Below are 16,917 nucleotides of genomic sequence, written 5' to 3' on the forward strand. Positions count from 1 at the left end.
CCATTCATGCATACCGAGATATTGCATCATTTGATGTTATCCATTCATCCATACCAAGATATTGCATCATTTGATGTTATACATTCATCCATACCAAGATATTGCATCATTTGATGTTATCCATTCATATATACCAAGATATTGCATCATTTGATGTTATCCATTCATACATACCAAGATATTGCATCATTTGATGTTATCCATTCATACATACCAAGATATTGCATCATTTGATGTTATCCATTCATACATACCAAAATATTGCATCATTTGATGTTATCCATTCATGCATACCGAGATATTGCATCATTTGATGTTATCCATTCATCCATACCAAGATATTGCATCATTTGATGTTATACATTCATCCATACCAAGATATTGCATCATTTGATGTTATCCATTCATATATACCAAGATATTGCATCATTTGATGTTATCCATTCATACATACCAAGATATTGCATCATTTGATGTTATACATTCATCCATACCAAGATATTGCATCATTTGATGTTATCCATTCATACATACCAAGATATTGCATCATTTGATGTTATCCATTCATCCATACCAAGATATTGCATCATTTGATGTTATCCATTCATCCATTCCAAGATATTGCATCATTTGATGTTATCCATTCATACATACCAAGATATTGCATCATTTGATGTTATCCATTCATATATACCAAGATATTGCATCATTTGATGTTATCCATTCATACATACCAAGATATTGCATCATTTGATGTTATCCATTCATCCATACCAAGATATTGCATCATTTGATGTTATCCATTCATCCATACCAAGATATTGCATCATTTGATGTTATTCATTCATACATACCAAGATATTGCATCATTTGATGTTATCCATTCATACATACCAAGATATTGCATCATTTGATGTTATCCATTCATCCATACCAAGATATTGCATCATTTGATGTTATCCATTCATCCATACCAAGATATTGCATCATTTGATGTTATCCATTCATACATACCAAGATATTGCATCATTTGATGTTATCCATTCATCCATACCAAGATATTGCATCATTTGATGTTATCCATTCATATATACCAAGATATTGCATCATTTGATGTTATCCATTCATACATACCAAGATATTGCATCATTTGATGTTATCCATTCATCCATACCAAGATATTGCATCATTTGATGTTATCCATTCATCCATACCAAGATATTGCATCATTTGATGTTATTCATTCATACATACCAAGATATTGCATCATTTGATGTTATCCATTCATATATACCAAGATATTGCATCATTTGATGTTATCCATTCATCCATACCAAGATATTGCATCATTTGATGTTATCCATTCATATATACCAAGATATTGCATCATTTGATGTTATCCATTCATACATACCAAGATATTGCATCATTTGATGTTATCCATTCATCCATACCAAGATATTGCATCATTTGATGTTATCCATTCATCCATACCAAGATATTGCATCATTTGATGTTATTCATTCATACATACCAAGATATTGCATCATTTGATGTTATCCATTCATCCATACCAAGATATTGCATCATTTGATGTTATCCATTCATACATACCAAGATATTGCATCATTTGATGTTATCCATTCATATATACCAAGATATTGCATCATTTGATGTTATCCATTCATACATACCAAGATATTGCATCATTTGATGTTATCCCTTCATCCATACCAAGATATTGCATCATTTGATGTTATCCATTCATCCATACCAAGATATTGCATCATTTGATGTTATTCATTCATACATACCAAGATATTGCATCATTTGATGTTATCCATTCATACATACCAAGATATTGCATCATTTGATGTTATCCATTCATCCATACCAAGATATTGCATCATTTGATGTTATCCATTCATCCATACCAAGATATTGCATCATTTGATGTTATTCATTCATACATTCCAAGATATTGCATCATTTGATGTTATTCATTCATCCATACCAAGATATTGCATCATTTGATGTTATCCTTTCATCCATACCAATATATTGCATCATTTGATGTTATCCATTCATCCATACCAAGATATTGCATCATTTGATGTTATCCATTCATCCATACCAAGATATTGCATCATTTGATGTTATCCATTCATACATACCAAGATATTGCATTATTTGATGTTATCCATTCATCCATACCAAGATATTGCATCATTTGATGTTATTCATTCATACATACCAAGATATTGCATCATTTGATGTTATCCATTCATACATACCAAGATATTGCATCATTTGATGTTATCCATTCATACATACCAAGATATTGCATCATTTGATGTTATCCATTCATATATACCAAGATATTGCATCATTTGATGTTATCCATTCATCCATACCAAGATATTGCAATATTTGATGTTATCCATTCATCCATACCAAGATATTGCATCATTTGATGTTATCCATTCATCCATACCATTCATACATACCAAGATATTGCATCATTTGATGTTATTCATTCATACATACCAAGATATTGCATCATTTGATGTTATCCATTCAAACATACCATTCATACATACCATGATATTGCATCATTTGATGTTATCCATTCATACATACCACGATATTGCATCATTTGATGTTATCCTTTCATACATACCAAGATATTGCATCATTTGATGTTATCCATTCATACATACCATTCATACATACCAAGATATTGCATCATTTGATGTTATCCATTCATACATACCAAGATATTGCATCATTTGATGTTATCCATTCATCCATACCAAGATATTGCATCATTTGATGTTATCCATTCATCCATACCAAGATATTGCATTATTTGATGTTATCCATTCATCCATACCAAGATATTGCATCATTTGATGTTATCCATTCATACATACCAAGATATTGCATCATTTGATGTTATCCATTCATCCATACCAAGATATTGCATCATTTGATGTTATCCATTCATCTATACCAAGATATTCCAACACTTGATGTTATCCATTCATCCATACCAAGATATTGCATCATTTGATGTTATCCATTCATCCATACCATTCATACATACCAAGATATTGCATCATTTGATGTTATTCATTCATACATACCAAGATATTGCATCATTTGATGTTATCCATTCAAACATACCATTCATACATACCAAGATATTGCATCATTTGATGCTATTCATTCATACATACCAAGATATTGCATCATTTGATGTTATCCATTCATCCATACCAAGATATTGCATCATTTGATGTTATCCATTCATCCATACCAAGATATTGCATCATTTGATGTTATCCATTCATATATACCAAGATATTGCATCATTTCATGTTATCCATTCATACATACCAAGATATTGCATCATTTGATGTTATCCATTCATCCATACCAAGATATTGCATCATTTGATGTTATCCATTCATCCATACCAAGATATTGCATCATTTGATGTTATCCATTCATACATACCAAGATATTGCATCATTTGATGTTATCCATTCATCCATACCAAGATATTGCATCATTTAATGTTATCCATTCATACATACCAAGATATTGCATCATTTGATTTTATCCATTCATACATACCAAGATATTGCATCATTTGATGTTATCCATTCTTACATACCAAGATATTGCATCATTTGATGTTATCCATTCATCCATACCAAGATATTGCATCATTTGATGTTATCCATTCATACACACCAAGATATTGCATCATTTGATGTTATCCATTCATACATACCAAGATATTGCATCATTTGATGTTATCCATTCATACATACCAAGATATTGCATCATTTGATGTTATCCATTCATACACACCAAGATATTGCATCATTTGATGTTATCCATTCATCCATACCAAGATATTGCATCATTTGATGTTATCCATTCATCCATACCAAGATATTGCATCATTTGATGTTATCTATTCATACGTACCAAGATATTGCATCATTTGATGTTATCCATTCATACATACCAAGATATTGCATCATTTGATGTTATCCATTCATCCATACCAAGATATTGCATCATTTGATGTTATCCATTCATCCATACCAAGATATTGCATCATTTGATGTTATACATTCATCCATTCCAAGATATTGCATCATTTGATGTTATCCATTCATACATACCAAGATATTGCATCATTTGATTTTATCCATTCATACATACCAAGATATTGCATCATTTGATGTTATCCATTCATACATACCAAGATATTGCATCATTTGATGTTATCCATTCATACATACCAAGATATTGCATCATTTGATGTTATCCATTCATACATACCAAGATATTGCATCATTTGATGTTATCCATTCATCCACACCAAGATATTGCATCATTTGATGTTATCCATTCATACATACCAAGATATTGCATCATTTGATGTTATCCATTCATACATACCAAGATATTGCATCATTTGATGTTATCCATTCATACATACCAAGATATTGCATCATTTGATGTTATCTATTCATACGTACCAAGATATTGCATCATTTGATGTTATCCATTCATCCATACCAAGATATTGCATCATTTGATGTTATCCATTCATCCATACCAAGATATTGCATCATTTGATGTTATCCATTCATCCATACCAAGATATTGCATCATTTGATGTTATCCATTCATACATAGCAAGATATTGCATCATTTGATGTTATCCATTCATACATACCAAGATATTGCATCATTTGATGTTATCCATTCATACATACCAAGATATTGCATCATTTGATGTTATCCATTCATCCATACCAAGATATTGCATCATTTGATGTTATCCATTCATACATACCAAGATATTGCATCATTTGATGTTATCCATTCATACATACCAAGATATTGCATCATTTGATGTTATCCATTCATACATACCAAAATATTGCATCATTTGATGTTATCCATTCATGCATACCGAGATATTGCATCATTTGATGTTATCCATTCATCCATACCAAGATATTGCATCATTTGATGTTATCGGTTCATACATACCAAGATATTGCATTATTTAATGTTATACATTCATCCATACCAAGATATTGCATCATTTGATGTTATCCATTCATATATACCAAGATATTGCATCATTTGATGTTATCCATTCATACATACCAAGATATTGCATCATTTGATGTTATCCATTCATCCATACCAAGATATTGCATCATTTGATGTTATCCATTCATCCATACCAAGATATTGCATCATTTGATGTTATTCATTCATACATACCAAGATATTGCATCATTTGATGTTATCCATTCATACATACCAAGATATTGCATCATTTGATGTTATCCATTCATCCATACCAAGATATTGCATCATTTGATGTTATCCATTCATCCATACCAAGATATTGCATCATTTGATGTTATCCATTCATACATACCAAGATATTGCATCATTTGATGTTATCCATTCATCCATACCAAGATATTGCATCATTTGATGTTATCCATTCATACATACCATTCATACATACCAAGATATTGCGTCATTTGATGTTATTCATTTATACATTCCAAGATATTGCATCATTTGATGTTATTCATTCATCCATACCAAGATATTGCATCATTTGATGTTATCCATTCATCCATACCATTCATACATACCAAGATATTGCATCATTTGATGTTATTCATTCATACATACCAAGATATTGCATCATTTGATGTTATCCATTCAAACATACCATTCATACATACCAAGACATTGCATCATTTGATGTTATCCATTCATACATACCACGATATTGCATCATTTGATGTTATCCTTTCATACATACCAAGATATTGCATCATTTGATGTTATCCATTCATACATACCAAGATATTGCATCATTTGATGTTATCCATTCATCCATACCAAGATATTGCATCATTTTATGTTATCCATTCATCCATACCAAGATATTGCATTATTTGATGTTATCCATTCATCCATACCAAGATATTGCATCATTTGATGTTATCCATTCATACATACCAAGATATTGCATCATTTGATGTTATCCATTCATCCATACCAAGATATTGCATCATTTGATGTTATCCATTCATCTATACCAAGATATTCCAACACTTGATGTTATCCATTCATCCATACCAAGATATTGCATCATTTGATGTTATCCATTCATCCATACCATTCATACATACCAAGATATTGCATCATTTGATGTTATTCATTCATACATACCAAGATATTGCATCATTTGATGTTATCCATGCAAACATACCATTCATACATACCAAGATATTGCATCATTTGATGCTATTCATTCATACATACCAAGATATTGCATCATTTGATGTTATCCATTCATCCATACCAAGATATTGCATCATTTGATGTTATCTATTCATACGTACCAAGATATTGCATCATTTGATGTTATCCATTCATACATACCAAGATATTGCATCATTTGATGTTATCCATTCATCCATACCAAGATATTGCATCATTTGATGTTATCCATTCATCCATACCAAGATATTGCATCATTTGATGTTATCCATTCATCCATTCCAAGATATTGCATCATTTGATGTTATCCATTCATACATACCAAGATATTGCATCATTTGATTTTATCCATTCATACATACCAAGATATTGCATCATTTGATGTTATCCATTCATCCATACCAAGATATTGCATCATTTGATGTTATCTATTCATACGTACCAAGATATTGCATCATTTGATGTTATCCATTCATCCATACCAAGATATTGCATCATTTGATGTTATCCATTCATCCATACCAAGATATTGCATCATTTGATGTTATCCATTCATCCATTCCAAGATATTGCATCATTTGATGTTATCCATTCATACATACCAAGATATTGCATCATTTGATGTTATCCATTCATACATACCAAGATATTGCATCATTTGATGTTATCCATTCATACATACCAAGATATTGCATCATTTGATGTTATCCATTCATACATACCAAGATATTGCATCATTTGATGTTATCCATTCATCCATACCAAGATATTGCATCATTTGATGTTATCCATTCATACATACCAAGATATTGCATCATTTGATGTTATCCATTCATACATACCAAGATATTGCATCATTTGATGTTATCCATTCATACATACCAAAATATTGCATCATTTGATGTTATCCATTCATGCATACCGAGATATTGCATCATTTGATGTTATCCATTCATCCATACCAAGATATTGCATCATTTGATGTTATACATTCATCCATACCAAGATATTGCATCATTTGATGTTATCCATTCATATATACCAAGATATTGCATCATTTGATGTTATCCATTCATACATACCAAGATATTGCATCATTTGATGTTATACATTCATCCATACCAAGATATTGCATCATTTGATGTTATCCATTCATACATACCAAGATATTGCATCATTTGATGTTATCCATTCATCCATACCAAGATATTGCATCATTTGATGTTATCCATTCATCCATTCCAAGATATTGCATCATTTGATGTTATCCATTCATACATACCAAGATATTGCATCATTTGATGTTATCCATTCATATATACCAAGATATTGCATCATTTGATGTTATCCATTCATACATACCAAGATATTGCATCATTTGATGTTATCCATTCATCCATACCAAGATATTGCATCATTTGATGTTATCCATTCATCCATACCAAGATATTGCATCATTTGATGTTATTCATTCATACATACCAAGATATTGCATCATTTGATGTTATCCATTCATACATACCAAGATATTGCATCATTTGATGTTATCCATTCATCCATACCAAGATATTGCATCATTTGATGTTATCCATTCATCCATACCAAGATATTGCATCATTTGATGTTATCCATTCATACATACCAAGATATTGCATCATTTGATGTTATCCATTCATCCATACCAAGATATTGCATCATTTGATGTTATCCATTCATATATACCAAGATATTGCATCATTTGATGTTATCCATTCATACATACCAAGATATTGCATCATTTGATGTTATCCATTCATCCATACCAAGATATTGCATCATTTGATGTTATCCATTCATCCATACCAAGATATTGCATCATTTGATGTTATTCATTCATACATACCAAGATATTGCATCATTTGATGTTATCCATTCATACATACCAAGATATTGCATCATTTGATGTTATCCATTCATCCATACCAAGATATTGCATCATTTGATGTTATCCATTCATCCATACCAAGATATTGCATCATTTGATGTTATCCATTCATACATACCAAGATATTGCATCATTTGATGTTATCCATTCATATATACCAAGATATTGCATCATTTGATGTTATCCATTCATACATACCAAGATATTGCATCATTTGATGTTATCCCTTCATCCATACCAAGATATTGCATCATTTGATGTTATCCATTCATCCATACCAAGATATTGCATCATTTGATGTTATTCATTCATACATACCAAGATATTGCATCATTTGATGTTATCCATTCATACATACCAAGATATTGCATCATTTGATGTTATCCATTCATCCATACCAAGATATTGCATCATTTGATGTTATCCATTCATCCATACCAAGATATTGCATCATTTGATGTTATTCATTCATACATTCCAAGATATTGCATCATTTGATGTTATTCATTCATCCATACCAAGATATTGCATCATTTGATGTTATCCATTCATCCATACCAAGATATTGCATCATTTGATGTTATCCATTCATACATACCAAGATATTGCATTATTTGATGTTATCCATTCATCCATACCAAGATATTGCATCATTTGATGTTATTCATTCATACATACCAAGATATTGCATCATTTGATGTTATCCATTCATACATACCAAGATATTGCATCATTTGATGTTATCCATTCATACATACCAAGATATTGCATCATTTGATGTTATCCATTCATATATACCAAGATATTGCATCATTTGATGTTATCCATTCATCCATACCAAGATATTGCAATATTTGATGTTATCCATTCATCCATACCAAGATATTGCATCATTTGATGTTATCCATTCATCCATACCATTCATACATACCAAGATATTGCATCATTTGATGTTATTCATTCATACATACCAAGATATTGCATCATTTGATGTTATCCATTCAAACATACCATTCATACATACCAAGATATTGCATCATTTGATGTTATCCATTCATACATACCACGATATTGCATCATTTGATGTTATCCTTTCATACATACCAAGATATTGCATCATTTGATGTTATCCATTCATACATACCATTCATACATACCAAGATATTGCATCATTTGATGTTATCCATTCATACATACCAAGATATTGCATCATTTGATGTTATCCATTCATCCATACCAAGATATTGCATCATTTGATGTTATCCATTCATCCATACCAAGATATTGCATTATTTGATGTTATCCATTCATCCATACCAAGATATTGCATCATTTGATGTTATCCATTCATACATACCAAGATATTGCATCATTTGATGTTATCCATTCATCCATACCAAGATATTGCATCATTTGATGTTATCCATTCATCTATACCAAGATATTCCAACACTTGATGTTATCCATTCATCCATACCAAGATATTGCATCATTTGATGTTATCCATTCATCCATACCATTCATACATACCAAGATATTGCATCATTTGATGTTATTCATTCATACATACCAAGATATTGCATCATTTGATGTTATCCATTCAAACATACCATTCATACATACCAAGATATTGCATCATTTGATGCTATTCATTCATACATACCAAGATATTGCATCATTTGATGTTATCCATTCATCCATACCAAGATATTGCATCATTTGATGTTATCCATTCATCCATACCAAGATATTGCATCATTTGATGTTATCCATTCATATATACCAAGATATTGCATCATTTCATGTTATCCATTCATACATACCAAGATATTGCATCATTTGATGTTATCCATTCATCCATACCAAGATATTGCATCATTTGATGTTATCCATTCATCCATACCAAGATATTGCATCATTTGATGTTATCCATTCATACATACCAAGATATTGCATCATTTGATGTTATCCATTCATCCATACCAAGATATTGCATCATTTAATGTTATCCATTCATACATACCAAGATATTGCATCATTTGATTTTATCCATTCATACATACCAAGATATTGCATCATTTGATGTTATCCATTCTTACATACCAAGATATTGCATCATTTGATGTTATCCATTCATCCATACCAAGATATTGCATCATTTGATGTTATCCATTCATACACACCAAGATATTGCATCATTTGATGTTATCCATTCATACATACCAAGATATTGCATCATTTGATGTTATCCATTCATACATACCAAGATATTGCATCATTTGATGTTATCCATTCATCCATACCAAGATATTGCATCATTTGATGTTATCCATTCATACATACCAAAATATTGCATCATTGATGTTATCCATTCATCTATACCAAGATATTGCATCATTTGATGTTATCCATTCATCCATACCAAGATATTGCATCATTTGATGTTATCTATTCATACGTACCAAGATATTGCATCATTTGATGTTATCCATTCATACATACCAAGATATTGCATCATTTGATGTTATCCATTCATCCATACCAAGATATTGCATCATTTGATGTTATCCATTCATCCATACCAAGATATTGCATCATTTGATGTTATCCATTCATCCATTCCAAGATATTGCATCATTTGATGTTATCCATTCATACATACCAAGATATTGCATCATTTGATTTTATCCATTCATACATACCAAGATATTGCATCATTTGATGTTATCCATTCATACATACCAAGATATTGCATCATTTGATGTTATCCATTTATACATACCAAGATATTGCATCATTTGATGTTATCCATTCATCCACACCAAGATATTGCATCATTTGATGTTATCCATTCATACATACCAAGATATTGCATCATTTGATGTTATCCATTCATACATACCAAGATATTGCATCATTTGATGTTATCCATTCATACATACCAAGATATTGCATCATTTGATGTTATCTATTCATACGTACCAAGATATTGCATCATTTGATGTTATCCATTCATCCATACCAAGATATTGCATCATTTGATGTTATCCATTCATCCATACCAAGATATTGCATCATTTGATGTTATCCATTCATCCATACCAAGATATTGCATCATTTGATGTTATCCATTCATACATACCAAGATATTGCATCATTTGATGTTATCCATTCATACATACCAAGATATTGCATCATTTGATGTTATCCATTCATACATACCAAGATATTGCATCATTTGATGTTATCCATTCATCCATACCAAGATATTGCATCATTTGATGTTATCCATTCATACATACCAAGATATTGCATCATTTGATGTTATCCATTCATACATACCAAGATATTGCATCATTTGATGTTATCCATTCATACATACCAAAATATTGCATCATTTGATGTTATCCATTCATGCATACCGAGATATTGCATCATTTGATGTTATCCATTCATCCATACCAAGATATTGCATCATTTGATGTTATCGGTTCATACATACCAAGATATTGCATTATTTAATGTTATACATTCATCCATACCAAGATATTGCATCATTTGATGTTATCCATTCATATATACCAAGATATTGCATCATTTGATGTTATCCATTCATACATACCAAGATATTGCATCATTTGATGTTATCCATTCATCCATACCAAGATATTGCATCATTTGATGTTATCCATTCATACATACCATTCATACATACCAAGATATTGCATCATTTGATGTTATTCATTCATACATTCCAAGATATTGCATCATTTGATGTTATTCAGTCATCCATACCAAGATATTGCATCATTTGATGTTATCCATTCATCCATACCATTCATACATACCAAGATATTGCATCATTTGATGTTATTCATTCATACATACCAAGATATTGCATCATTTGATGTTATCCATTCAAACATACCATTCATACATACCAAGACATTGCATCATTTGATGTTATCCATTCATACATACCACGATATTGCATCATTTGATGTTATCCTTTCATACATACCAAGATATTGCATCATTTGATGTTATCCATTCATACATACCAAGATATTGCATCATTTGATGTTATCCATTCATCCATACCAAGATATTGCATCATTTTATGTTATCCATTCATCCATACCAAGATATTGCATTATTTGATGTTATCCATTCATCCATACCAAGATATTGCATCATTTGATGTTATCCATTCATACATACCAAGATATTGCATCATTTGATGTTATCCATTCATCCATACCAAGATATTGCATCATTTGATGTTATCCATTCATCTATACCAAGATATTCCAACACTTGATGTTATCCATTCATCCATACCAAGATATTGCATCATTTGATGTTATCCATTCATCCATACCATTCATACATACCAAGATATTGCATCATTTGATGTTATTCATTCATACATACCAAGATATTGCATCATTTGATGTTATCCATGCAAACATACCATTCATACATACCAAGATATTGCATCATTTGATGCTATTCATTCATACATACCAAGATATTGCATCATTTGATGTTATCCATTCATCCATACCAAGATATTGCATCATTTGATGTTATCCATTCATCCATACCAAGATTTTGCATCATTTGATGTTATCCATTCATATATACCAAGATATTGCATCATTTGATGTTATCCATTCATACATACCAAGATATTGCATCATTTGATGTTATCCATTCATCCATACCAAGATATTGCATCATTTAATGTTATCCATTCATACATACCAAGATATTGCATCATTTGATTTTATCCATTCATACATACCAAGATATTGCATCATTTGATGTTATCCATTCTTACATACCAAGATATTGCATCATTTGATGTTATCCATTCATCCATACCAAGATATTGCATCATTTGATGTTATCCATTCATACACACCAAGATATTGCATCATTTGATGTTATCCATTCATACATACCAAGATATTGTATCATTTGATGTTATCCATTCATACATACCAAGATATTGCATCATTTGATGTTATTCATTCATACACACCAAGATATTGCATCATTTGATGTTATCCATTCATGCATACCAAGATATTGCATCATTTGATGTTATCCATTCATCCATACCAAGATATTGCATCATTTGATGTTATCCATTCATACATACCAAGATATTGCATCATTTGATGTTATCCATTCATCCATACCAAGATATTGCATCATTTGATGTTATCCATTCATACATACCAAAATATTGCATCATTTGATGTTATCCATTCATCTATAACCAAGATATTGCATCATTTGATGTTATCCATTCATCCATACCAAGATATTGCATCATTTGATGTTATCTATTCATACGTACCAAGATATTGCATCATTTGATGTTATCCATTCATACATACCAAGATATTGCATCATTTGATGTTATCCATTCAGCCATACCAAGATATTGCATCATTTGATGTTATCCATTCATCCATACCAAGATATTGCATCATTTGATGTTATCCATTCATCCATTCCAAGATATTGCATCATTTGATGTTATCCATTCATACATACCAAGATATTGCATCATTTGATTTTATCCATTCATACATACCAAGATATTGCATCATTTGATGTTATCCATTCATACATACCAAGATATTGCATCATTTGATGTTATCCATTCATACATACCAAGATATTGCATCATTTGATGTTATCCATTCATACATACCAAGATATTGCATCATTTGATGTTATCCATTCATCCACACCAAGATATTGCATCATTTGATGTTATCCATTCATACATACCAAGATATTGCATCATTTGATGTTATCCATTCATCCATACCAAGATATTGCATCATTTGATGTTATCCATTCATACATACCAAGATATTGCATCATTTGATGTTATCTATTCATACGTACCAAGATATTGCATCATTTGATGTTATCCATTCATACATACCAAGATATTGCATCATTTGATGTTATCCATTCATCCATACCAAGATATTGCATCATTTGATGTTATCCATTCATCCATACCAAGATATTGCATCATTTGATGTTATCCATTCATACATACCAAGATATTGCATCATTTGATGTTATCCATTCATACATACCAAGATATTGCATCATTTGATGTTATCCATTCATCCATACCAAGATATTGCATCATTTGATGTTATCCATTCATCCATACCAAGATATTGCATCATTTGATGTTATCCATTCATACATACATACCAAGATATTGCATCATTTGATGTTATCCATTCATACATACCAAGATATTGCATCATTTGATGTTATCCATTCATCCATACCAAGATATTGCATCATTTGATGTTATCCATTCATCCATACCAAGATATTGCATCATTTGATGTTATCCATTCATACATACCAAGATATTGCATCATTTGATGTTATTCATTCATCCATACCAAGATATTGCATCATTTGATGTTATCCATTCATCCATACCAAGATATTGCATCATTTGATGTTATCCATTCATACATACATACCAAGATATTGCATCATTTGATGTTATCCATTCATACATACCAAGATATTGCATCATTTGATGTTATCCATTCATCCATACCAAGATATTGCATCATTTGATGTTATCTATTCATCCATACCAAGATATTGCATCATTTGATGTTATCCATTCATACATACCAAGATATTGCATCATTTGATGTTATTCATTCATCCATACCAAGATATTGCATCATTTGATGTTATCCATTCATCCATACCAAGATATTGCATCATTTGATGTTATCCATTCATCCATACCAAGATATTGCATCATTTGATGTTATCCATTCATACATACCAAGATATTGCATCATTTGATGTTATCTATTCATACGTACCAAGATATTGCATCATTTGATGTTATCCATTCATACATACCAAGATATTGCATCATTTGATGTTATCCATTCATCCATACCAAGATATTGCATCATTTGATGTTATCCATTCATCCATACCAAGATATTGCATCATTTGATGTTATCCATTCATACATACCAAGATATTGCATCATTTGATGTTATCCATTCATACATACCAAGATATTGCATCATTTGATGTTATCCATTCATCCATACCAAGATATTGCATCATTTGATGTTATCCATTCATCCATACCAAGATATTGCATCATTTGATGTTATCCATTCATACATACATACCAAGATATTGCATCATTTGATGTTATCCATTCATACATACCAAGATATTGCATCATTTGATGTTATTCATTCATACATACCAAGATATTGCATCATTTGATGTTATCCATTCAAACATACCATTCATACATACCAAGATATTGCATCATTTGATGTTATCCATTCATCCACACCAAGATATTGCATCATTTGATGTTATCCATTCATCCATACCAAGATATTGCATCATTTGATGTTATCCATTCATCCATTCCAAGATATTGCATCATTTGATGTTATCCATTCATACATATCAAGATATTGCATCATTTGATTTTATCCATTCATACATACCAAGATATTGCATCATTTGATGTTATCCATTCATACATACCAAGATATTGCATCATTTGATGTTATCCATTCATACATACCAAGATATTGCATCATTTGATGTTATCCATTCATACATACCAAGATATTGCATCATTTGATGTTATCCATTCATACATACCAAGATATTGCATCATTTGATGTTATCCATTCATCCACACCAAGATATTGCATCATTTGATGTTATCCATTCATCCACACCAAGATATTGCATCATTTGATGTTATCCATTCATACATACCAAGATATTGCATCATTTGATGTTATCCATTCATACATACCAAGATATTGCATCATTTGATGTTATCCATTCATCCATACCAAGATATTGCATCATTTGATGTTATCCATTCATACATACCAAGATATTGCATCATTTGATGTTATCCATTCATCCACACCAAGATATTGCATCATTTGATGTTATCCATTCATACATACCAAGATATTGCATCATTTGATGTTATCCATTCATACATACCAAGATATTGCATCATTTGATGTTATCCATTCATCCATACCAAGATATTGCATCATTTGATGTTATCCATTCATCCATACCAAGATATTGCATCATTTGATGTTATCCATTCATACATACCAAGATATTGCATCATTTGATGTTATTCATTCATCCATACCAAGATATTGCATCATTTGATGTTATCCATTCATCCATACCAAGATATTGCATCATTTGATGTTATCTATTCATACGTACCAAGATATTGCATCATTTGATGTTATCCATTCATACATACCAAGATATTGCATCATTTGATGTTATCCATTCATCCATACCAAGATATTGCATCATTTGATGTTATCCATTCATCCATACCAAGATATTGCATCATTTGATGTTATCCATTCATACATACCAAGATATTGCATCATTTGATGTTATCCATTCATACATACCAAGATATTGCATCATTTGATGTTATCCATTCATCCATACCAAGATATTGCATCATTTGATGTTATCCATTCATCCATACCAAGATATTGCATCATTTGATGTTATCCATTCATACATACATACCAAGATATTGCATC

The sequence above is a fragment of the Saccoglossus kowalevskii genome, chromosome 4 (assembly GCF_978046115.1).
Source record: "Saccoglossus kowalevskii chromosome 4, keSacKowa6.1, whole genome shotgun sequence".
Lineage (NCBI taxonomy): Eukaryota > Metazoa > Hemichordata > Enteropneusta > Harrimaniidae > Saccoglossus > Saccoglossus kowalevskii.